The 26,449-nt window shown below is 53.5% G+C and overlaps 1 protein-coding gene across 1 annotated transcript in view; it reads right to left on the bottom strand.

Annotated features, from left to right (window-relative positions):
- The window catches only part of Pou2f2 (POU class 2 homeobox 2), a 90,121-nt gene extending 67,293 nt beyond the window's left edge, over positions 1-22,828 (bottom strand). The window contains exons 1-2 of the mRNA XM_035449344.1: positions 22,038-22,828; positions 958-1,018 (exon numbers count right to left, since the gene is read on the bottom strand). The gene's annotated coding sequence lies outside the window, so the exon portion shown is untranslated. The remainder of the gene's footprint in view (positions 1-957; positions 1,019-22,037) is intronic.
- Between the last annotated feature and the right edge of the window lie 3,621 nt (positions 22,829-26,449).

A 26,449-nucleotide genomic window follows, 5' to 3' on the forward strand; every position in this document is an offset into this window, starting at 1 on the left:
GACAGCAGGGGACTGACAGGTGGCTCACCGGGGCCCTGAGGCCTGTGGGTTCAGCTGTTCTAGTTAAAATAGGGGTGGTGGTATGAGAGGGGTTCCACTTCACAGGCCTCACTTCCCACCCTCCACTGTCACTCATTGCCAGGAGAAGGGACCCGGGTGGGCTGGGGTCGGGGGGTATGTCAAACTGAGTAGAGCCAACAGCAGGGCAACCGCCCACACCTGAGGTTTCCACAGCGCTGAACCCCTGGAGAGTCCTGGCTTCATTCTGGGAGCCCTGCTGGGCTCTGAGAAATCCATACTTGATCAGGGGGCGGGGTTCTTCCAATTCCCACTGTGTGCCTGGATCTCTACGCTTTGGAGAGCCCACACCTGCACCCACACATTCTGTGTCCTCTACCTTCTGTCCTCAGTTATACCGCCTAAGGTGGGAGGGCTTTGGGATCCTCGTTTTAAAATGTTAAAATTACACCTATTTATCTATTTAGTTGTGTGTGTCTGGGGGGAGGGGGGCTACCACATGCTATAACTTATGTGTGGAGGTCAGAGAATAGCTTGCAGGAGTTGGTTCTCTCCTTCCATCACGCGGAAGGAGATACTCAGAGACAGACCAAAAGGCTTGGCGGCAAGCACCGTTACCCACTGAGCCATCTTGCCGGCCCCCCCCCGTTTTCATTTATAGGTGACAGCACGCACGCACATCAGCCTCGACTTCCTCAAACCCCTTGTAATCACGCACACCTGCCCCAAAGATGTAAACGAAACCACCCAAAGATGTAAACAGTCCACTATCGCCAACCCTCAGAAACACTTGTTTGGCCAGGAGATCACAGGACCCGGTTACACAGAATGTAACCCCTGGGAAGCAGAAACAGCACCGACGAGAATGGTGACCACCTTCAAGGGGAGGCCAGGGACAAGGACTCGGGAAGTACACAACCCATAAGCCACAACTCTTACCTCTTGGGCAGACACAGCAAAGCTAATACATTCAGGCCACCAACCCGGTCCAGCCGAGAACCTGGAGGAAGAGAAGACAGAGTGAATGTCGCTGGATAGTGGTCTGGGCCTCATGTAGGATGAGGCTCTCCCTCGAGTTCCTGTCCCCCCATCAACACATCCACAAACCATGGAGACAACAAGTACCTGGGACTCGGGTCCTACTGAGTTGCTCTCACTCCTGGCCCCTAAGACGCAATGTTCCTATCCTGAGGCCCACCTTTGTCGAACACCTGTTTTCCCATCAGATGGGAAGCTTTTTGTTGTCGTTTTGGTCTTAAACTTCACGTATGTATTTTGTGCGCCTGTGTATGTGCATTCATAGAACACACACGCCAAAGTCATAGAACACAGACCAAACGACAACTTCCAGGAACTGTTTTTCTCATTATACCAAGTGGAGCCTGGGGACTGAACTCAAGCCATCAGGCTTGGTGGCGAGCCTTTCTACCCACTGAAACATCTCTCTCCACCCCTCGTCTCCAATTTGAAACAGGATCTCACTATGCATCCCCAGCTGGCCTGGAACTCGCCATGTAGACCAGGTTGGCCTGATTCACAGAGATCCGTGTGTTTCTGCTTCCCCAATGCCAGGATTAAAGGCGTGTGCCACCACGCCCAGCCCCCTTCATTTTTAAAGACAATCTTTCTGTGTTACTAGGTAGTCCACGCTGGCTTCAAGCTTGCAGCCTCCTGCCCCAGCCTCCTCAGCACTCCGTAGGATTACCGTGTGAGACCACACTCTGCTCCAGGAAGCTCCTGGCAGGCTAACATTGTTAGCATTTGGCAGTGGCCCCAGCCAATTTGAAGTATTTATAAGATCACAAATGGATGGCAGAGTGGATCATAAATTGATGGACGGGTAAATTAATTAATTAGCAAACTGTATCTTAAAGGAGTTCTGGCAAGATCTGGTGAGAAGTAAATTTGTAAGGGTTGATCGTTATGAAGTGCCTATGAGCTGTAGGGTTGCAGTATTTCCGACTCCGGCATTTGTGTATTCAATTATTCATTTGTGCAGCAAATACTTCCATTCTTTCTCTCCCACTCTCCTACCCTTTCTTCCTACCGCTCTCAGAGACAGGACCTCATATGTAGCCCAGGCTGGTCCGGAACTCACTATGTAGTCCACACTGACCTCAAACTCAAAATCCTCCTGCCTCACTCAGCCTCACCAGTGCTAGGACTGCAGGCTTGAGCCACTACGTTTGGCAAAACGCTGATGTTTTCTAAGTGCCTCTGAGCCAAGCGTGGGAGTCGAGGCATGGATTAGACCAGATGTCTGTCCTGCCTCCCCGGCACTCACAGGCAAGCTGGAAAGGCAAGGTAGAGAGCGGCCGCCAATGAGCTGTGGTAGGTGGAAAGTGCCAGGGAATCCTAACAGAATCGGGGGGGGGGGGAGCAACAGCCAAGCCAGATCTAGATGGTGAATGAACTTTGGTCCAGAATGGCAGGCGGTCCTCAAGGAACACTGGCTTCTAAGCATCCTCACAGTCCTATGGGATGGAAGATGGAGGGGGGTTCCATCCTCTCCTTCTCCAGGTGGGGCAGTGGGGGTCATGACTTAAAGCCTACACCGAGAGCAGGGGTGGGTGCAGAGCTTTGGTCTCCCTGCCTGTGCCTGAGACCTGGTTTCCCACCTCCAAGAGATTCAGGCTTCTTGGGAAAGCTGCCCAAGCCTATGCAAAGATCATTCTGGCCCCTGACTTCTGTGAGCTTTTAGGTAAGGGGCTGGGAAGCTGGACAGAGGGGCTAGCTGGACATGGCAGCTCCCATGTTAGCAGGTGGAAGGCTAAGGCAAGAGGATCGTAAGTTCAAGACCAGCCTGGGCTACATAGCAAGACAGTGTCTCAGAGTTAGAGGCTCAGTCAGTGAAATGCTGACCTCAGGAGCATCCCCAGAAACCACATGTAAAAAGCAGGCGGCCAGCCAGCCTCAGTTAATCCCAGTGGGAGATCTGTGAGAGCCACAGATCCCAGAGAGAGACTCTGCCTCAAAAATCTAGGAGGACAGTTCCTGAGGATTGACACCCAAGACCTCCACAACAACCCCCAACATGCACACACACACCATCCCTATACATACACACTGTTGTGTAACAGTTTCCTCCTAGACAGAAACATTTTATCCCACAGGGAAGCTCCTTAAGCAGGAAGGCAAACAACTCAAAATATCTTCAGGAAGTTCCTGAAACCCACCAGATGCACCAGGCTTCTCCCTGCTAGAGTCAGCAATAAAGGCTGAGGGCGGCAGTCCCTCTCAGAAAAAGGAAGCCAAGCTACAAAAAAAGACTGAGACCAGGCCAGACAGACAGCCTGGAAGAAGCAGAAACCAGCTGAGCAGCCTGCAAGAGGTTTAGACCAACTGAGGCACCTAGAAAGGACACCCTCCAACCTGTTGAGCTGCCCGTCTCCACACATATGCGCGCGCACACACACACACACACACACACACACACACACACACACACACACACAGAGAGAGAGGAATTGTATGATCACACACCCACTCCACGAATATCTGGGCATAGTGGCTTATGCCTGCTATCCTAGCATTTGGGAGACTTGGTCTGAAGTTTGAAGCCAACCTGGAGTATATTGAGAACTCTAGGTTAACCTGGGCTACAGAGTGAAACTGTCTTCAAACAAACACCAGCACTCAGGAGGCAGAGGCAGGCAGATCTCTGTTGAGTTCCAGGCCAGCCTAGTCTACGGAGTAAGTTCCAGGACAGCCAGGGCTACATACAGGGAAGCCCTGTCTGGGAAAATCTAAAAACAAACAAAAATAACACAGAGAGGGAGGGCTTGAGAACCAGATCACAAGGTCAGTTAGCCCAGCCCCAAACCCCTGTGTGAGCCCACGGGTGCACTCCCAAGAAGAGGGGGTACTGCAAGTGGGGGTGGGTGGGACAAGACTAGCCGTGGACTTTTACAGATGACTTTTCTACATCCTGGCACACAGGCAGGTGCAGATGGGAGACTGAGGCCCAGGCTCAAACCAGGATTCGGGAAAACTGGGGAAGCGTGGTGTTGACAAAGAGAAGAGAGAAAAAGACAGCAATGGAGAGATGGGGAGAGAAAATCAGAAGAGATGAGGAGACAAGAGAGATGTGACTATGCAAAGAAAACAGAAAATTCTAAACAGGAAAGAAAAGAGGAGGAAAGGAGCTGGGGTTCTCCCGAGTTCCCCATTCCCTCCTTTCCCCCTGGGTGTCTGGCTGAGCCTCCATCCTCAGGGGCAGAGGGAGAGGGGGACCCTGGTCCCTGGGGGGAGAAAGGGAAGGGGTAGTTCCCCCTTGGGGGTGTCCCCCCCAACTCCTGCACACACACCCCACCTCGGGGCTAATCAGTGGCTGTCATCTCCACGGTGAGGTCTTGGTTAAGGAGATTTAGGGCTGGGATCAATAGGAAATTTAAAAATCGATGCAGCGCGCAGGGCAAAATCGATGGCGTTTAATCGCCTTGCCGATTCCCAGTCAAAACAATTAGCCGCGCTGAGTGTTGAACACGGTGGCGACACGGCATTAACCGTCAATATTGGTGTAAGTGATGGCGGGCGGGAGGGGAATCCCCAGTCTCAGAGGAGCCCCCCTCAGTCAGACAGTGCCTTAGGGCTGGGGTCTTCCCCCAAGGCAGCTCGCAGGGCCTCCGTGTGTTCCTCAGCCCTCTGCCACCTTTGCCCACACAGTGCCCAAGGACTGCAGCACCCTGGCAGGCCTGCCTCCAACACTGTTGTCCGGCTCTCCAGGCTCAGAACTCCCACGTGCCTCTGCAGAAGCGAGAGAGTCCCTTTCCGAGCAGATAAATATAGGCAGGGCCCAGTGGTCAGAACACTGTCTTCCGGTAGTGCCTGAGGCCTGGCAAACCCCTCTTGTACATCTGGCATCGTGAGAAATAGAGCTGGCCATCAGCAGGCACAGGAAAAGGTGGTGCCAGAGTGTGAACCTAGTTCCCTGAGGTCAGGGTTGGGTCCCGGCCCTCAGTTTTTCTCCCAGTCAGTATCTACACTGCTTGCCTGTATCGTGGAGTCATCTACCACCCACCTGCCATCCGATGAGCTACTTGAGGGCGAGGTGAGGTCAGCCTACTCCAGGGATCCCCAGCATCCCCCAGAATAAGGATATGGTTGCACACTGGCACTTTAGGACAGATCTGGGATGATGGTGTCATTTGTCCCCTGACCCCCAGAGACAGCTCGCCTATATACACCTCCACTGTGAGTCGGAGCGGCACAGACACAAATATAAATAACTCTAGCAGTGTAGTGGGTGCTGCCTAGGGCAGTGTACATGCCAAACGGATTCCTCTCAAACTCTTGGGTTCACTGCAAACACACTGCTGAAGACACGAAGAAGGCTCCGAAAGGTTTAGGCCGATATCCAAGGTCACACAGTGGAGAGCCGGCAGCTCTGACCGCCTGAGCATAAGACACAGCGCAAACACGGTCCCTGACGGCAAGAGGGGTGTGGGACAAGGCCGTTGGCACCTAGGGAGACAGTCAAAAGTGGCTCCCTAGTTTGGGGATTCTGTGGGGGGCGGGGCGGGGGGGGTGATGGTTGCTTCTGCAGCCAGCTGCTCCCAGGCCTGGAAGAGCAAGAGGGAGCACGTGGACAGGGGAGGAGGCCCATGAGATGAGCGGGGAATTGATCTGACAAGGTCCTAATCAAATGGTCAATATCGCTGACCCGACCACTTAACCTATTGATAAGCTGGCAAGGATGGAACAGGCGGTGAGCGGGCCCAGGGAACAAGGCAGAGAGAGGGGTGGAGTGCTTGACGGGGCAGGGCTCAGGTGTGCAATGTGTCTGGCTCTCAGGCCTGGGAAAGGGTGGTCTCCTCAAATGCCCCTTGCACTCCCATAGGTGTAAGCGTTGGTGGGCTGCCTCTAACCGCACCGTCTGCCTCTCTGCCTGAAGTGAAGCCAGGAACTGTGCCCACGCTACCCCTACCTGCCCTCAACAGTGCCTCTACTTTTCCCACGTGTGAGAGGCTCCGCATGCCGACCTCAGTACCCTCATCTGTTACCTGGGGACGGGTGCAATGGGGAGGGACATCTGTGAAAGAACTCAGATGTGCCATGGCTGGGGGCTGACACAATAAACGGTGTCACTGCAGCCACACAAAGGAACACTATGGGGCTGGGGGAAATAAGCCTGAAATAAATTCACTGGCACAGACTTGTCACTCATAATCCATTGTTGGGAAAAAAATGCAACTCAGACACCCAAGCATGAACTATATAATCCCATTTTTACGAACACAGAGACACAACCAAAAAGAAGGAGGGGGAGGAGAAGGAAAAGGAAAAGATCTGGAGCAGAAATCAGAAACCTGAGTTTGGATCCCAGACATATACATTCCAGTGAGTTTTGGGAGATAAACTACGCAGAGAGAGGGTTACAAAGATGTTAATGATTTGGTGCTGGGGACGGAATCAAGGACTTCATATACCCTAGGCAAGCAGTCTACCCCTGAGCCACGCCCCCCGGCCCCTCACTGGGGGATTCTAGGCAGGGGCTCTACCACTGAGCCACGCCCCCCAGCCCCTCACTGGGGGATTCTAGGCAGGGGCTCTACCACTGAGCCACACCCCCAGCCCCTCACTGGGGGATTCTAGACAGGGGCTCTACCACTGAGCCACACCCCCAGCCCCTCACTGGGGGATTCTAGGCAGGGGCTCTACCACTGAGCCACGCCCCCAGCCCCTCACTGGGGGATTCTAGACAGGGGCTCTACCACTGAGCCACACCCCCAGCCCCTCACTGGGGGATTCTAGACAGGGGCTCTACCACTGAGCCACACCCCCCGGCCCCTCACTGGGGGATTCTAGGCAGGGGCTCTACCACTGAGCCACGCCCCCCGGCCCCTCACTGGGGGGATTCTAGACAGGGGCTCTACCACTGAGCCACACCCCCAGCCCCTCACTGGGGGATTCTAGACAGGGGCTCTACCACTGAGCCATACTTCCCACCTCTGATTTTTTTTAGCTCAGTTTCACTTGCTCAGATTGAGTTGGAACTCTCCATCGTCCTGTCTCCACCTCCTAAGAGGTGTCATTATAGCTGTGCGCCATCATGCTTGTAAAAAAAAAAAAAAAGTTGTTTTTTCTTTCTTTCTTTCATTAAACTAGACTATCATGGATATGCATTACAACAAGCTAGTAACTGTTAGAAGTGGAGTTTTAAGGCTCCATCGGCTGGTCTGCGGCCAAGGACTCAGGGGAAACGCAGAAAGCGCTGCCTCTCTGCTCCCCACCCCAGCCAGCCCTGTCTTCTTTGCCAAACCCAGCTGAGTTCCAGAGCCTTCAGGACTGTGGGTGGGGTCCTACAAAGTGGTGTGCATCATTAATCCTAGCACTCAGAAGGCAGAGGTGAGTGGATCTGTGAGTTCCAGGACAGCCAGGGCTACACAGTGAGATGCGGTCTCAAAAAAAAAAGGGGGGGGGGGATCTGAACACCACTTGAGAGCTTATCCTGTGGTTTTGGTTGTCAATACAGTGGGCAGGATAGAACCAAGCTTAACTCTGCCCCTGCTTCCTCACCAGGAAACTGAGGGCTTACACCAAGGGAGACAGAGGAAGAGAGTGCCCCAGCCTTATTCAGCAGCCAGAAGCAGAAACTGGTGCTCCTGGCTCCTGCCGTCTCACAGCCAGGTGGAATGTCCACTCAGACCACAGAAGGTGCATTGGCTCTGCAGCCACCCCCAGCACAGTTAAAACTAGCCCATGCAGACACGGCGGAGGCATTGTCCTCTCATCGGGCATTAAGGACATGGACCTGGGGGAGACCATGAAGACTGAAGTTTGAAGCTTTGGGTGTTGGTGGTGCACACCTTGAATCCCAGCACTCGGGAGGCAGAGGCAGGCGGATCTCTGTGAGTTCGAGGCCAGCATGGTCTCCAGAGCGAGTGCCAGGATAGGCTCCAAAGCTACACAGAGAAACCCTGTCTCAAAAAACAAAAAAACAAAAAACAAAAACAAAAAGACTGGAGTTTGAGTCCTCAACACCCAAGTAAGAAACTGGGTGTGACTGTGTGTATCTGAAACCCCAACAGGCAGATCCCACTAGTGGGATGGCAGGCTTCCATTCGGCGAGAGACCATGTCTTTGGGGGGTTTTGTTTTGGGGGAGTTGGTTTTTCAAAACAGGGTTTCTCTGTGTAGCTCTGGCCATCCTGGAACTCACTTTGTAGACCAGGCTGGCCTCGAACTCACAGAGATCCATCTGCCTCTGCCTCTCAGGTGCTGGGATTAAAGGCATGCGCCACCACAGCCTGGCCCAGAAAGACCCCGTCTTCAAGGAATAAGGCAGAGAAAAGGTATCTTCCTGCTCCCTCTAAATATGCATGTGCAGATGCTTGTTCTCTCTCTCTCTCTCTCTCTCTCTCTCTCTCTCTCTCTCTCTCTCTCTCTCAATTAAAGAATTCCAGGCCGGCCTGGGCTACAAGAGACTCTGCAACAAAGACAACAAATAAAAAACACAAGATCAGCCCGGCCATGGTGGTGCACGCCTTTAATCCCAGCACTCGGGAGGCAGAGGCAGGCGGATCTCTGTTGAGTTTGAGACCAGCCTGGTCTACAAGAGCGAGTGCCAGGATAGGCTCCAAAGCTACAGAGAAACCCTGTCTCGAAAAATAAATAAATAAATAAATAAATAAATAAATAAATAAATAAATATAAAAACACAAGATCTCTAATGCCCTTGCTGTGTGACCCACAGCAAGCCACTTCACCTGTTTTCTACCACGTAACATAAGGATAATGACACTCACCTCCTGACGCTAGTGTGAGGAGTTACACTATAACCTACTCTCAGAAGGAACTCGGCTGGCATGGACACAAAGACAGCGGCAAGTGGGTGGCGGAAAAGGTGCCACAGGTGCGTAGGAAGATGGGGACGGGGTTTATGGCGAGCACAGCAGATGAACAAATGCAGGGATGGTGCCTGGCTAACTATGCTCCTGTGTTCATTCATTCATTCATTCATTCATTCATTCATTCATTCAATGAACATTTCCTGTATCTAATTCTAGGACAGAAGATCCCCCAGAGTCTGCAACCCAGACATAAATAACGAACATTCCCAGTGGGTTGATGAGAAGGACACCCAGCTGACTGACGCTGCTCCCTCATCTCGGAGAGTTGCTGTCTCAAGGACCCCTGAAGGGTCCCCTGTTAAATAGTGCTTAGGTCCCTCCCCGAGACCAGGTCTGCCCTCAGTGCTGCTTCAGGCATGTGTGGGTGAGTTCACTTTTACAATCCCCAGGGCCAGCATAAGGCCGGATTCTCCAGGGATCCTCACATTTGTTCCCTCCTTCCCCCCCCCCCTTTTTTTTCTTCCTTCTGGTTGTTCAAGACAGGGTTTCTCTGTAGCTTTTAGAGTCTAGACCAGGCTGGCCTCGAACTCACAGAGATCCGCCTGCCTCTGCCTCCCGAGTGCTGGGATTCAAGGTGTGCACCACCAATGCCCTGCTCCTCCCTTTTCTTTTTTAATAAACAACAAAACCAAATAATATATAAAGTTTCAGAGGCTGGAGAGATGGCTCAGCAATTAGAGCACTGGCTGCTCTTCCAGCGGACAGGGGTTCAATTCCCAGCACCCACATGGCAGCTCACAAGCATGTGTAACTCTAGATCCTGGGATCCAATGTCTTCCTCCGGCCTCTAAGGCTACCTGACATACTTGGTACACAGATTTACATCCAGGAAAATATGCACATATGTAGGGAGACATCATAGCCACGCCTCCTAAGAGATGGCTACAGGTGTGCCCGGCCATGCCAGTCAGGGCGTGGTCAAGGTGATGTCAGGGTGACAGGGAAAGGCTTTAAAGGGACAGAGAAGGCACATGGCGCGCTCTCTGGCCTCCCTTGCCTTGCTTCCTCTGGCACGCTCTGGCTTGCGTTTGGCTGGCGTTTATCCACTAAAAGATATCCTAGTCTCATGGATTACATATCTTCCCTAATACACACAAAATAAAAAATAAGTGAATCTAAACCAGGCATGGTGGCGCACACCTTTAGTCCCAGGACTCGGGAGGCAGAGACAGGTGGATCTCAGTGAGTTCAAGACCAGCCTGGTCTTACAGAGTGAGTTCCAGGACAGCCAGGGCTACACAGAGAAACCCTGTCTCAACAGAAAACAGGACTAGGTTGTGGCTTGGTAGAGTACTTGCCTAACGTCCACGAAGCTCTGAAATGTCTTGCCGGAACCACCTAAACCAACATGGTGGCACGTGCCTGTAATCCCAGCACTTAGGAGGCAGGAAGCAGGAGGGCCTGCTTGACCTGGTCTGAGGATGTGGCTCAGTTGGTAGACTGCTTGCCCTGCATGCACAGGGTCCTGGGTTCAATCCCTAGCACCACATAAAATGAGTGAGGGGGCGTACACGTGGAATGCCAGTACACGGGAGATGAAGGCAGGAGGATCAGGTGTTCAAGGCCAGCCTGGGCTATATGAGACCAGGTGTCGAAACAAAGCTCTGGCCCTCACTGAGGACTGAATAGAGAACATTGGGGAGCACCTCAGTGACGGGGAGGGGACATTCTCAGCACACAGACTGGGAACAGACGTGACTCTGGGGTTAAGATGAAGGAGGCCCAGGCCCGAAATACTCACATTAATTCTGGCTACTTTGACTCTCCAACAGAGAGGAGGCAACTGGTTTGCCAGTGTCCCTCACGGCACCGAGAGGCATGATGCCCCAGAAAGTAAGCTCCCTCACTCCTTCTCATTCCCCCCACCATGACAGTGGTCACACAGGACAGCCAGAGGCAATAGCTGACTGCTCACTCTGTGTGCTGTGCTAGGTGCAGAGGTGTGGCCATGAACAAGACAAAGTCCCTGCCCTCGGAGCTTCTAGCGGAGGGAAAGATACCCCAGAAGAAAATTCACAAGAGCACCACCAAAGGAAACAGGGCAGGAAACAAGGCAGGCAGGGGTGGATTCTGAGTGATATTTTAGATTGGGATGGTGTCATTTGAACAGCTGCCCAAAGGAACTGAGGAGCCAGAGCTTTCCTGGCAAAGTCCTTGAGGTAGAAGATGGGTTTAAAGACCGGCAAGAAAGTAAGTGGCAGGCATGGAGAGAAGGCTCAGAGGTTAAGAACGCTGGCTGCTCTTCCAGCACCACATGGAGGCTCACAACTGTCTATAACTCAGGCTCCAGGGGACCTGACACCCTCACACAGACCTACATGTAGGCAAAACACCAATATGCATAAAAATTTTTAAAATTATTTAAAAAGCCAGGCAGTGGTGGTGCACACCTTTAATACCAGCACTTGGGAGGCAGAGGCAGATGGATCTCTGTGAGTTCGAGACCAGCCTGGTCTACAAGAGCTAGTTCCAGGACAGGCTCCAAAGCCACAGAGAAATCCAATAAATAAATTAAATAAAGAAAGAAAGAAAGAAAGTAGCTTGATCTTTGGGAGCTAACATGAAAGAAGTAAACTCAAATAGGCAGACAGCTCATGTAGGGCTTACAAGCCAAGGAAGATGGTACCCTTCTCCCTTTTGTGTGGGAAAAGGGCCCTATGTAGCCTAGGTTAGCCTTGAACTTGCTTTGTAGCCCTGGCTGGTCTTGAACCCTTGATCTACTGGTCTCTACATTTTTAGTATTGATATTACAGTTATGTCCCACAATGCCTGGCTTTTCCTTTTTCTCTTCCTCCTTTTTGTTTTTCTTTTTGTTGCTGTTGCGTGTGGTGGTTATGCGTTCTTGTGTGTGCATACATGGAACAGTGTGCATGCGTGCATTTGGAAGTCAGAAGCAGGTGTCTCCTCAGTCCCTCTCCACCTTACTGCCTTTTCTTATGACTGTCTTGGGTGAGGGCATGACGTGTGTGGTGTGTGTGTGTGGGGGGGATACTCAAGTGCTCAAACATGCATGTGTGTGGTCGCCAGAAGACAACCCCCGAAGCTGGGGTTCCCGAATGCAGGTCACCAGGCTTGCACGGCAAACATCTTGCTGGCCCCCTTGGCCTTATATTTGGAGACAGGTCTCTCACTGAATCCAGAGCTGGCCAATTCAACTCCACTAGTTAGCTCCAGGGATCTGCGGGCCTCTGTCTCCCCAGCCCTGAGAGGGGCATGGACCCCCACAGCCAGCTTCTTATGTGGGGCCTGGGGACCTGGACTCAGGCCCTCACACTTCACACAACCGGCCCTTTACCCATCCAACCATCTCCTGGCCTGTGAGGAGCTTTTCCCTGTGTGAGGAAACGACAGCCGCACCCCACCCCCACCCCACTCTGAGGTTCCTTTGCCCTCAGAACTAGGGTCCTTGCCTCTTTCCTGTATACTCTAAGGGATGTCTGATCCCCATAGCCCCGCAGCTCCCCAAACCTTGGATAAACCCCACAAGTTCCTAGCAGGGCTTTAGCAAGGACCACCTCACCAGACCAGGGGCCCCCTCTGAAGCAGGAGAGGGGTTGACTTATCTCAGGCCTGACCACCGGAGTGGCCTTTTAAGAAGCTATGAAGTGATGGTGGTTGCTAGAGGGAATCCGAACTCTACCTCCATCCCCTGGCAAGCCTCTGTTTGAGGGCAACTGTCACCAGGTTGACTCTTGCTGGTGGTCAAGGATGGGGCCTGGAGCAAGGGAAGGAATGAACACCACTGGGGCTCCCTGCAGGCTGGATCTTCTTCCAGGGTGCCCCCATCCTATCCCTCCCTCACCGGGCCCTGAGCCAGGCCTGCTGGGCAGCCCCTGGATCACATGGTCTAGACCCCCTAAACCCTTCCGCAGCTGTCCAACACGCCCAGTGTAAGTCTGAATCCCTTTATGGCTATGTGAAGCCTGCTTCATCCTCCTGCCCAGTGATCTTTACCTTCCTGAAGTTGGTGGGACATTCCACACTTGTCTGCCACTCCTACTTGTCCCCAGGGGGCCTCCCGGACCAGACCCCTTGCTGTCCCCAAACCTGGACCACAGCTGGTAGACCCCGTGAGCCACCTAGAGACATACCCAGAGGGGCTTCCTAGGGGCAGATGCAGCACAATGAAGCTGTCATATCTGAATCCTGGGGTATTTATTCCTGTGTGGCTTTGGTACCTTTTCAGATAACGTACGTGGTACGTGTGTGTGTGTGTGTGTGTGTGTGTGTGTGTGTGTGTGTCCTGAACAGCCTTTCCAGCGTTTCTCAACCTGTGGGTCTCGACCCCTTTGTGGGATGAAGGAACCTTTCACAGGGGTCGTCTAAGACCATCAGAAAACAGATATTTACATTACGATTGATAACAGCAAAATTACAGCTATAAAGTAGCAATGAAAATAATTTTATGGTCGGGGGTCACCACAACATGGGGAACCGTATTAAAGGGTGGCATCGTTAGGAAGTTTAAGAACCACTGCTCTGAGGCGTTACGCCTGACCTTCTCCCGTGAAGTCCCCCTGTGGCTACAGCTCCTCTCCTCCCCCACATGCCATCACGGTTTATAGCTGGCTATCCACTGTGGTTCCATCAGGGCTGGTCTGTGGGCACAGGTGTGCTCTGTAACTGCCTTTCCTTTCCCCCAGGATCTAGGAGGAGGCCTGGCTTACGCAGGCACTCGGGATGCAAATGAACTCCAGAAGCGTTTTCAGACTTCAGCATCTACCCATGTTCATTGCAGTGGGGTGGGCTGAGGACGAAGCCAGGCTGGGTGACTTGTGTCCTGTGACTCGGTGTGTCCCGTTTGGACACCACTCTTGGCTTCACCGTGGTTTCTGAGCTGACCAGCGTGCACTTACAGGCATGTCTCAGCATTTGTCTTTATACAAACATATGGGAAAAACCCTCCGTGCGACGAGCATCCTGGTACTTTGGCATTTGTCTTGTCTTACTTGCCTGCGCAGACATCTTGGCTGTCATAACCCTTGCTTCCAAATCCTGTGTGTTCATTTCAGGGTCTCTGCAGACATATACGCAGATGTCTGTGTGGACTGGCTGCCTGAGGACTTACACAACGTGCTTAGGACTTAGTCATTTTCTCAGAGACTCTGTGACACAGAGCACCAATACCCAGTACCTGAGCCAGGGCCCATGGCTACATGTGTTTGCTGCATGGTTTCCAGTTTCTTTTTTTCTTTCTTTCTTGCTTTCTTTCTTTCTTTCTTTCTTTCTTCCTTTTTTTTTTTTTTTTTTTTTTGAGACAGGGTTTCTCTCTGTAGCTTTGGAGCCTATCCTGGCACTCGCTCTGGAGATCAGGCTGGCCTTGAACTCACAGAGATCCACCTGCCTCTGCCTCCCTAGTGCTGGGATTAAAGGCGTGCGCCACCAACGCCCGGCTTCCAGTTTCTTTTCCTTTTTTTTTTTTTTTTTTAGACAGGGTCTCATGAAGTCCTGACTGGCCTTGAACTCTCTGGGTAGCCAAGATGACCTTGAACTCCTGATCCTTGTATCTCTCTACCTCCGGAGTGCTGAAATTAGAGGCGTGAGCCACTGAGCCTGTTTTACGTGATACTGGGGACCAAACACAGGGCCTTGTGCGTGTGTGCTAGGCAAGCATTCTGTTGAATGAAGGACATCCCCAAGCCCGTCGTGTATTCTCTGATCTAGGGCTATCTATCTCAGGACCCATGCCTACATCTGCATGCATTCAAGACTTTCGTGGTCCTTCTAATTTGCAGAGTACAGCAAGTGCGTGTGTGCGTGCGTGCGTGCGTGCGTGCGTGCGTGCGTGTGTGTGTGTGTGTGTGTGTGTGTGTGTCTGTGTCTGTGTCTGTGTGTGTGTGTGTGTCTGTGTCTGTGTGTGTGTGTTACTGGCATGTGTAACCCGTGTGTGTCTTTCTTCCTCCAGCTGCTGCCGTCTTCCCAGTGTGGATAAAGTGCCTTCTCTCTATCTTGCTCACACACACACCCATGCTCATATGCACTGTGTAGGATGGGGAGGGGGGCCCCTGGTGTCAGCAAGCTCCTGTGTCACAAGGTTAATTTCTCCGCAGCCAGGCAGGCTGGGCCCTGAGGGGAGTGGTGGGGGAGGGGCTGGTCCCCACAGCCCCTCTGATAAATATGGATTTGGGGCTGCTGTGCTCAAAGGTCATGGAGCGGGGGGGGGGGGGGAGGAGGGGAGTGGTCCGCACTGTGCTGGGCTACTGGATCCCAGCCGAGCCCAGTGTGGCTTGTGTGACCTCCCTATAGAGGGATGAGGAGATTCAGGGAGATGTCCCCTTCATCCTAGTCTGCCCCACCCCACCCATGGCCACACCAAGAGAGAGATAGCTGTGGACACAGATAGCAGGAAAGCATATAAGCCCACGCACCACCCACCTCCAGATATCCAGACAGAGACAAGCAGTTGCACAAAGACGGCCTCATGGACCACCAAATGCATTGAGAGTTGAGGGTACGGAGCCAGGTGCATTCCTTCCCTCAACCCTTAACTTCACACCAATGCAACATATGTAAATGTCTATCCCATACATAAACATTTATATAAGCACACACGGTGTACAGTGAGGAATGTCCCTGCACACTCAATCCACACCGACACAAAGGTGCCCCGGTTCCAACCTAAAATGTCCCTGAGCACTTTGCAGGTGGGCTAGGCATACATGCAAGGCTGCCCACCAAGAGTGCCGAAGACACCAAGTTCTGTGTAGGTAGACACACATGACAAGTGCAGGTTAAGTGTGTGAATGAACACCCGTGAGCACAAACAGGCACCCTGGCACATACAAAGACCCCAAGACACCTATGTCTGGCGGGATGCAGAAGGCATGGTGGAGCCAGGTCAGAGAACCCACCCTGCGGCACCAGAGCCTGCTCTGGCCCTTTCCCCACTGAGGTGAAGGAGGCTGCCTGGTCTCTGGTCTCTGCCCACCACCCCCAGGCAAGCTTCAGCCAGATGCGCCATCATTTGTCCAGCCCTGAGTCACATCAATTGTAGAGCCTCCCTCCTCGCTGACCAGCCATCTCGGCCATCAGCGGCCTCGGCCATTAGCTGGCGTCTGCTTTTGGCCTGCATTTATTCAATCTCCCTTACCTGGCAGAACCATCCGGACCACCGGAGCCCTTTCGGGGTCTGCCTGACTCTTTCCTCGAGGGAGTCCGATGTACCCTGTTGTGTGACCCTCGGCCCATGCCTCAGGGCGATCCCCCTCCTCAGCATACTGTTCAGGCTGTCATCCTTCAATGACCGCTAGCCACAGTGGTTCTGGCGTGTTTGAGTGTGTGTGTGTGTGTGTGTGTGTGTGTGTGTGTGTGTGTGTGTGAATCAGCTCAGAGGTGTGTGTGTATGGGTAGTGGGATGGCTACTGCTGTGTTTTAAGTCAAAAGGAGTGTGTGTGTGTGTGTGTGTGTGAGAGAGAGAGAGAGAGAGAGAGAGAGAGAGAGAGGAGGTTAGGATGTCAGCAGTTGTAAGTGAAAAGTCACGGTGGGTGCATGAGTGTATGGTTTTGCATATGGGGAGTAGGACGGAAAAAGCTATATTTCGTGTGTGCCTGTATGCATCTGCATGTGTGTGTGTATGCACGCGTGCTTTAGTTGCACGAGTGGTCAGGTACATCGGTCTGCGCTTGATGCGGGGACCATGAGGGCCTCTCAGTCTTAGGCATGGAGGGGCAGTGTGCACTACAGAGCCGGCTTCTTGAGAGGTTATGGACAAGCGGAGTGTGTCTCTCAGACTCTGTGGCCTGTGTTTGTGAAAAGTGACAGATGCTACCTCCCTGGCCTCACTGCGGCGGATTAAGTCCATGAATGCCACATGAGTCCACACCCAGGGTGGGGGAGGGTCCCTGGCCTACTCCAACGATGCTTTCCGCAAGTGTGGGCCCTGCTTGTTACAGGATCCTGGGGTAAAGGCTAAAGTCCTCATCCCCCCCGCCACCCGCCCCCGCCCTTGTTCATTTCTGGAAGGGACATTCTGAACTGACACCAGGACGACTGTTCCTCTTGGTGTACACACGGGAGCTTGCTCATGTTCACACATGCCAGTGACTAAGTGTACAGGAAACGTTGTGAGCTGCATCTCTCTCTCTCTCTCTCTCTCTCTCTCTCTCTCTCTCTGTGTGTGTGTGTGTGTGTGTGTGTGTGTGTGTGTGTGTGTGTGTGTGATTGCTCATGACACTATACTACCAGCCAGATTAAACTTCTCAGAGCATCTTTTAAGCCTCCACAGAAGAGGCTCTGCCACACAAGACCAAACTCAGGTCCCAAGAAGAAGCCTCCGTGAGATTCCTCCTCCCCACCTCCCATGGCCATCCTGATGCTGCCCCACAGATACACAAGCTCTCCTCAACACGCCGCCCCATCTCCTAGTTGGAACCCATTTGCCCCCTTTCTTTCTTGTGCTTTCAAAGCCAGGCACCACACCGGAACCTAGTGTGGGGCCAGGACGGGTTCTGTTTGAGTCCAGGTCCAAGATAGTCATTAGCTGGTGCCTAACCATTATTTTCAGGTCAGAAGTAATCATGCTACTATGCTAATTACCTTGGGGAACTCACTAGACTTCATTCACACACTCAGCCACTCAACAAATACCTACTGAATGCAAAGCCTTTTATTTTCGGGGTGGGGGTGCCTCCAGGCTCCTGAACGTGTCAGAGCTGGGGAGCTGCCTGCCTTGAGGGTCTAGTGAGGACAGATAAGCAAGTGGAGGGGGGGGCTTATTTGCTTCCCACTGCCACCACTAGTGGCCCTGGGCTCAGGAGGAGGCAGGAGAGGAGGACCCAAGAGCTCCTCCATACACCATCTAACCAAGCAGGTTCAATCCACTCATTGTCCAGCCTTCCTCTCTTGATGGAAAGCCAGACCCGGGCCTTCGAAGCCCTCATGGAGTCATGTAAAGCATCCATCCACCTGACAGGTCCGTGGAGACAGGTCTGTGGTGTCCTGGGGCAGGGAGGAAGTGGGGGAGGGCCCAAGTCAGCAAAAAAGAACGCTGGTGGGACAGCTGAGGAGGACTGACAGAGACTTCTAGGGACAAAGCTCACCACCAGGGGCCAAGAACCCTTGACTCTGGCCCCAGTTCTGGGGCTTATGGACTAAGCTAATAAAGCGAATGTCCCAATCTTCATCTGTAAAAGAGGTTACCTGCTGGGGCTTCTGTGAGAGCAGGGGGGGGGGAGGCGGACGACGACCCACTGTTATTATTATTAGTGATATTATTATATGGAGAAAAGACCAAAGAAAAAGCAGTAAGTGGCATATTTAGAAGACAGAACAGAGCCACTTAAGGAATCCCCTACATCCGTCATTGCTTCTAACGGTTCTCCGATTCTCCGTATCCGGGTTTCTCAGCCAGTTCTATCCTGATAAATCCTAGAAATTAACCAGCACATGCCGGAGAGGAAACCCGATCCTTGGCACCTATCGCCACCCAGCCAGCTCTTGGCATGGACATCTGTCACTCGCTTCAATGGGTCATGCCCCCTCCCCGTTATCATTGTGCACTAGGGTTACAAAAAGCCCTACCCAATGGGGTGCAAAGGGCACAACCTCCTGCCTAATTGTTATTTTCATGGGTGAAGAGGCTTCGCCCTGTAGGCCCTGAATGCAAGGAGGGAGTGTCTGTGAACCATGTGGGAGGCAGATCCGGAGTGGCCCCTGAAAAAATAAATCTGGCCAACACGATAAGGTCTAGGGTATGTAGACTAGCAACCTTTCCTGCACACACAATCTAGGTACAGGTGTGTACACAAATGCACACACAAGCACACTCAGTATGGCTGGATCCTCTCCCAATGCAGCACACTGAACTCTCCACTCTCCCGAAGAAGACAGACATACAGTGAAGGCTACCAAGCTCCCCAAGGACAGCACGGCAACCTGCAAGAGGGATGGCCGACAGCATGCCGAAAACCAGGGGTCTAGATGACTTCAACATGGGGTGCGTGCATGGCAGGGCCTCTGTCCAGCGTTACCTACAAATCAGGAAGTAGACCGAATCTCATTCCCAACAACTGGAGGTGCTGTTTGAGGCCCTGAACCATTCCCTTCCTTTCAGGCACACCCCCCCACACACACTTCACAGTCCCCACACATGAGAATACTTTGTTACTATGGAGGGGCCAAAGAAGGTTTTGGGGGGCAACTGTGGGAGGGTAGATGTGTTTTGTTTTGTTTCCTTGAATCCAGTTCACAGGATGCTGTGTAAGCAATGCTGTCAAAACCACCCAGGTGCCCACGACCTCCGTGAGCAAGCAAGACACCCTTCCACACTCCACCTAGACCTTGCTTCACAAACCCACCCAACGCTTTTATCCAGGACACACGGGGACCCCCAACAGCAACAATCGCAACAATAACAGCTCTGGGAGAAAGGGCACTGTCACGTCCGTGACTCTAACAGGCACACGCCACGTTCAGACCTAGCAACGGCACACAAGAGCTTTACTCCAAGCCCAAGAGTGTCTCACGTCCACCGCTGACACTACACTTAAAACATGGCCCTGCACACTCATGGACACTTCCACACACGAGCCAGAGAGGGCCTCCTGCCTGCACACATAACGGATGGTACAAAAACATCAAGGCGAGAGAGACCGGTCCGAATACATGCCAGACTCCCTCTTGTATGTGGAACACCCACAATGGGGACGCTAGGCTCCCAAACCCCACTAAAAAGCATATATCAGGATCCTGTACTTTCAGCTTCTCTCACTGCCAAGGCTCCAGAACCCTACACACAGTTAGCCCGTCCCGAACACCTCTTCCTTACCACGAAGGCCTTGTCCGCATGCACGCTGCCGCCATGGTCTGATTCTGTACACACCAGGCCCCCACCAAGCAAATGACTCCTCACCCTCCCTTATGCTCTGGGGGTCGGGGAACAAATTCACCTGTCCGGATGGCAAGAGTCTACAACTGCAGAGTTAAAGTAGCTGATGGGATCTCTCTCTAGATCTAAGATTTACTGGTTCTGTCTAGCTCCATAGGCCCAAGGATGGAAGAAGAAAGTGGGGAGTGGTCAGCAGGCTTGGAGCCTTTCTCTTGGGATCTTTTTTTACCTGAGACTCCAAAGCTCTGAGGATAGATGTCCCCCACAAGCCCTTTGCCTTCCATGTCGTTTTCTTCTCTGTCCACACCCTTCTTTCTCAGTAGGGCTAGGACCACAGTGGTGAGCCCTCACCTAGGGTCTTCCCCTCCCCCTTCCCATGCCCCAATGAGCCTTCAGTAACACTTTTCCAGAGGCCAAAAGGAAATAGGTGGTGGCCCCAGGGCAGACCCGAGCCCCCAGCTAGAAAAACCAGCACATAGATCTGTGGGATTTGGGCACAGAGGTCAGGCTCTGGTGGGAAGTTACGGGATCTTTGCCTTTGCATGGAGGCCCTCTCCCTGGCACCCTGTTCAATGCAGATGCTGCGAAAGTGATGACTAAATGAGGTCTGAGGGACAGGGGACATGAGTGGTAGGGCGACTGAAATAAAGGGGGGAAGGAAAAAGAGAGAGAGAGAAAGAAAAGCTGGTGGGGAGAATGGAGAAAGAAAAGGAAGACAACCTGGGGGTGTGGGGAGAAAGCTGTCCGTGCAAAGAGGAAGAGGAAAAAAAAAAAACTGGAGAAAGGGGAGACAGAAGACATAAAGGAGAGAAAAGGAGGCGTGAAAAGACAGGGGAGGAAGAAAGGGGAAGGGAACAAGAGGCGGCCGATAGGGTTCCCCAAGTTACAGACTTTGCCCAGAGAGCTGAGGGGTGCCCTGAGTCTCCCTAACATCACTCTGGGGCCCCTGGCTCTGCTTCCCACCACCTCTCTTCACGCCTGAGAGGCGCCACCGCCTCTCCGCGTCCCATCCCGGCTGTTTCCACTTCCCATTTCCCACCCTCCCTGCTGGCCAAGGCACCCCGTTCCTTTCTCTCACGGCCCCCCCATTCCCAACCCCCCGGCCTTTTCTCGTTCCCAGCGCCCTTACCTCTCCCCCCCATGCACCCTGCTTGCTTCGGAGCTCCAGACAGCATCACCAACCACCACCTCACTAAACCGGCCCCCACACCCCCAGGAAGGAGGGGGGGAGAGGAAAGAAAAAAGCAGGCGAACCGCCACCAGCCCTGAGCCCTCTCGCCTCATTTTCTCCACCGTCACCCCTTCCTCCAATGCTGGGTTAGCACAGGGGTCCCACCCAGCCCTGGGAGCCTCTCCGAAGCTCCGCGGCCAGCTCCGGGAGCGAGCGAGCGGGCAAGCGGGCAAGCCGATGCCACCTCCAAGCTCACTCCTTTTTGTGTTCGGTGGCCCCAGCAGCGATGTGTTTTGTTTTCAGCACCTTTTTATTGGTGTGATTTTTTCTCCCCCCCCACCTTTTTTTTTTTCTCTTTTCTTTATTTTTTTTTTGGTCCCGGGGACGGCGACGATGAAGCGCCCGCCGCCTGCCTCTTCGGCCAGCTCCGGGGCTGTCTCGGGCTCTTTCTCTAGTCTGCGCTCCTCGCCTCCCTCTTTTTTCTTCTGTCTCCGCTTTCGCTCATCCTTCCTTTCAGCTCGGTCCTCCGCCGGCTGCCTTCTCTCTCCCCCTTCCCCCTGCACGCCTCTTCTTCCCCTATCCTTTTTTGCCTTCTCTCCTCTTTTTTTTTTTTCCCCTTCCCTCTTCACCTCTGGGTCCCCATTTTTTTCCCCATCCCACCCCCCCCATCTGTGTCTCCTTTGGTTCCCTCACTGCCACCAACAGCAAGCCCGATCTCCTCCACACACACACTCTCGCCCCCAAAGAATAAAAATACCCAGCCGGGGGGCAAAGCCTGGGTGCGGGCTCCGAGAGGGAAGCGAGAGGGCCGGGGCCCGCAGCAGCAGCACGGGCAGCCGCCGGAGCGCGGTGCGGAGCAGCGAGCGGCGCCCGCCCGGCTCCCGCCCGGAGAGCTCTCTGCAATAGGCCGAGCCGGCTGCATTAAGCTTCTTGCAATCAATAAAGCGCGGGTCAGATTATGCAAAGCGCAGATATTAATATGCAAAGTTTTAAAGATTTTTAAATGGAAGGGCGAGCGCGGCGCGGGCGGCGGGCAGGGGCTGCGAGGGGAGAGGGAGGAAGGGAGGGAGGGCGGGCGGGCGGGCGCGCAGGCGAGCTGGGGAGAGGAGGAGGCTGCCCGCCGCCCGCCGCCGCCCGCCGCCCGCCCGCTGCGCCGCGCCGCCTTGCCTTACCGCTGCTCCCATCGGTAGGCGCCGCTGTCTTCGCCATGCGCGTCAGCTGCACGGCTCCGAGGGGATGGCCGAGGAGGAGCCGCCGCCGCCAACGCTACCCCCGCTCCCGCTCCCGCTCCCGCGCCCGCTCGCTGCCTGCTGCTGGCGCTGCTCTGGCCGCTGCTCCTCGCCTGAGCTGCCGGCGCGAGCCCAGGCGCGCGCCATCCCCGGCTCCCACCTTGTCCCCATGGCAACCCCGGGCCCAAGGATGCTCAGAGAGAGAGAGAGAGAGAGAGAGCGAGCCAGAGAGCGAGGGGGGGAGAGAGAGGGAGAGGGAGAGGGCGGGGAGCGCAGGGGACACGGAGGCAGGGAGAGGCCCGAGAGACCCACAGAGACACAGAGACAGAGATAACAGACTCAGAGATAACGCAGAGAGACGCAGAGACAGAGACACCCGAGATGGGAGAGAAGTAAAAAGGGGGACATGGGCCCCAAGGGGAAGCCCCGAGGCACAGAGACACACAGAGATGTCAGAGACGAGCAGAGATAGAGAGACACTGGGAGAGGAAGTGGACAGAAAGGTACTCTGAGGTCTCCCTCGGGCCCAGAGACTCACAGAGACATCCAGAGACACACAGAGACAGAAAGAGAGATACTCAGGGATAGGGACAACGAGATGAAACAAACAAACAAACAAACAAATAGACGCATCGGAAGACAGAAGGGGAGACACACAGTGGAGGCTCAAAGGCAAGAGGAGGCCCTAAAGCCAGAGGGGCAGAGAGACACCCAGAAACAAAGACAAGGGGTAGAAAGAAGAGGGAGTGGGTTGCAAGAGGCAGAGAGAGGCCCAGAGACACACACAGACCCAGGGGTGGCGGAGTGGGGAGAGGGAGGCGCCAAGAACCACAGAGACACCCAGAGACAGAGAGACAAGAAAAAGAGGTCTGTGCGAGGGAGAGACGGGAGACAGAAAGTCAGTTCACAGAAAAAAATAAATAAAAAAATAAACGGAGCCCACACAGACAGGACATACAGAGTGAGCAGTAGGGGGAGACCCCCCAAAAAGAGAGACACAGAGATGAGAGAGAGACAGACACACACACACACACACACACACACAGAGAGAGAGAGAGAGAGAGAGAGAGAGAGAGAGAGAGAGAGAGAGAGAGAGGCCAGCAAGAGTCAAACAAGGGAAAGAACCCCAAAGAGGGAGGCAGAGAGATGAGAGAGAGAAAGAAAGAGAGAGAGTCCAACAAGAGTCAAAGAAGGGAAAGAACCCTAAAAAAATGGAGCCCACAGAGACAGGACATACAGAGTGAGCAGTAGGGGGAGACCCCCAAAAAAGAGATAGAGACAGAGAGATGAAAGAGAGAGAGAGAGAGAGAGAGACACACACACAGAGAGGCCAGCAAGAGTCAAACAAGGGAAAGAACCCTAAAAAAAAATGGAGCCCACAGAGACAGGACATACAGATTGAGCAGTAGGGGGAGACCCCCCCAAAAAGAAATAGAGACAGAGAGATGAGAGACAGAGAGACAGAGACAGAGACAGAGAGAGAGATAGAGAGAGAGAGAGAGGAGAAGGAGAGAGAGAGGCCAACAAGAGTCAAACAAGGGAAAGAACCCTAAAGACAGGGAGGCAGAGAGATGGAGAGGCAGGGAGGCACAGAGAGGAGAGAGCCAGACCCGAGGAATCAGAGGTGGGAGCTAACTAACAGAGGCCAGAACACCAGAGAGACCCCGACAGAGGCCAGAAGAAACAGAGGCAGGGGAAATAGCACGAGCGAGCATGAAAAGAGTCAAGAGGAGCAGCGAGCGAGCGAGACAAGGGGCTAGTGGGAGGGAGAGACAGACCGACTGTGCATGGGGGACCGTGAGAAGTAGACGGAAGAGAGGCCCTGAGAGACAGGGAGGAGAAGACACAAAAAGTCAGTAAAGCTGGGGAGGATGAGAAACAGGCACCGGGCAGCCCGGAAAGGAGAAACACAGGGCGACGCTGAGAACGCCAGACGGACACCGACACTGGAAGGGGCTCTCTGGAGATCGGGGGTGCAAGGCAGAGATGTGGGAGAGCCCCTTGGAGAGAGATGGGGGCGCATGGGGCACAGGGACAGAGCCCAAAGAAAGCTGGAGGGGACAGGCTGGGATGACAGCAGAACCCAGAGGGGTGGCACTCAAGTCCAGGGGACGCTGCGGGGCGGGGGGGGGCACGAGGGGGGTGGAGGATGAGAAGAGGCAAAGATCTCTCTCCTGGAGCACAGTGTGCCTCCCAGAGAGGCCCCCAGGAAAGCAGGGCAGAGCCGAGAAGAGCCAGGGACCCGGGGAAGGTCCGCACGGGGTCAGCAGAGGGCTCGAGCTTTCCACCCCCTGCTGGCTGGGGCGTGGAAGTGCAGCAAGGACCATAGAAATCCACGGGGGCCCAGACCCGGGACGCACGGGAGGATGAGGAGGCCGGCAGCGGGCACGCGCTGCGCAATCTCGGCTCTTGTCAGCGGCAGCCACCACCCTCTGCTTTGTTACTGAGAAGGTTTTTCCTGTCCATCCCCCCCCCCATGTATACTGAGTGTGCACACTGGATCCTCGCCGCGTGAGAAAAATGACCACCACCCCATCCCAATTGCCACATGCGCAGAGGGCTCCCGGGACCCGCATCCACTGCAAGCGCAGTTGCTAACAGAAATAAATTCAGCAAACACCTACCCCGCGGGCGAGCGGAGTAAGTACCTGGGACCCGTGCAGCGTGTGCATAACAGACACGGAGCTGCTCGCTACTTCCTGTACCAAGCAGCCCCGTGGGACTCGCGGCGCCGCGTGTGCAAAACAAACGGACGCAGGAACTCTCTGCTCCTTGCGTGCAAAGTAGGCACCGCATCTTAGGCGGTGTAAGCGTGATGAATAACCTCGCCATCACTTAAGAGCACCTGCGGGGGGGCAGTGACTACTCGGTGGTGTGTGCACAGGGCAAAGAAAGAGGTTCCCCCCACCCCACCTGCACACAAATTAGTTATACGAGCCCTCAGTATAGGTGTGATAGAGCACTCCTGTAATGCCAGAACTTGAGAAGTGGGGAAATCAGGAGTTCAAGGCCGGCTTCAGCTATATTGTAAGTTCAAGATCTGCCTGTACTATGTGAGACGCTGTGCCCACCCTCAAAAAAAAGGGGGGGGGGAGGAAGCACCACCGGGATTGGGAACATAGCTTGCACAAAGACCTGGGTTCCACATCCAGAACTAAGAGTTGTATTTGTATTTGTAATACCAGAACTTTAGAGATCAGAGGATTGCCATAAATTTGAGGTCAGCCTGATCTACATAGAGGCAATCAAGAGGCTCAGCCGGTAAAAGCCTCATCACCTGAGTTCAATCCCCAGAATCCAAACCGTACAAGAAGATAGACTCCCACAAGTGGTCCTCTGACCTCCAAACACGCACCATCACACAAGCATGCTTGCTATGCATGAGCGTGCACGAGACTGTGCATGCCCGTGGGCGCGCGCGCGCACACACACACACACACACACACACACACACACACACACACACACAAATAATTTTAAAAATTTAATATTTAAATTTGCCAGGCGTTGGTGGTGCACGCCTTTAATCCCAGCACTCAGGAGGCAGAGGCAGGCGGATCTTTTTTGAGTTTGAGACCAGCCTGGTCTACAGAGCGAGAGCCAGGACAGGTTCCAAAGCTACACAGAGAAACCCTGTCTTGAAAACAATAAAAAAAATATTTAATTCTTTTAAGTTTAAACAACCTAAGTAAGTAACACAAATCCTGAACTGCACAATAAGTTCACCTTGCTGATTCCTGAGGACTTTCTACAGCAGACAAGGGACCAAACTGCCTGTACCTCCTGGAAGGGACATGGTTCCAAGACACAGGAAGGGTCAGCAGCTCGAGGACACTTGGAGATGGGGACCACCCCCCCCCAAGAATAACCAAGTGCCTGATAATTACATATTTGGCAAGCAGACACTCAGTACTTAAGTCCCGGAGCTGAAGACCTAAGAAATGGTGCAGGATACATGCTGAGCCCTGTATGCTTTCTGTACAGTGAAGACATTGTCTACGGCCCACAGCCAACTGATCGTTGGCATCCCTTTTGGATGTGTCTAAAACAGGTTTACTGTGCATGTGTTTGTGTGTGTGGAGGTACATACGTATGTGAGGTTATATGTGCACCTGAGGCCACAGGTCACACTTCCCTGTCCTCCGGAACTCTTGTTTTGTTTTCATCATCATCATCATCATCATCATCATTATTATTTTAATTAGAAGATTATTTTACATGTCAATCCCAGATCCTTCTCCCTCCCCCCTCCCCCCTAACTAACACCCTACCTACCAAATACCCTTTCTGCTCCCCAGGGAGGGTGAGGCCTTCCATGGGGGTCTTCAGAGTCTGTCATATCCTTTGGGATAGGG

Source organism: Cricetulus griseus, chromosome 9 (genome assembly GCF_003668045.3).
Source record: "Cricetulus griseus strain 17A/GY chromosome 9, alternate assembly CriGri-PICRH-1.0, whole genome shotgun sequence".
NCBI lineage: Eukaryota > Metazoa > Chordata > Mammalia > Rodentia > Cricetidae > Cricetulus > Cricetulus griseus.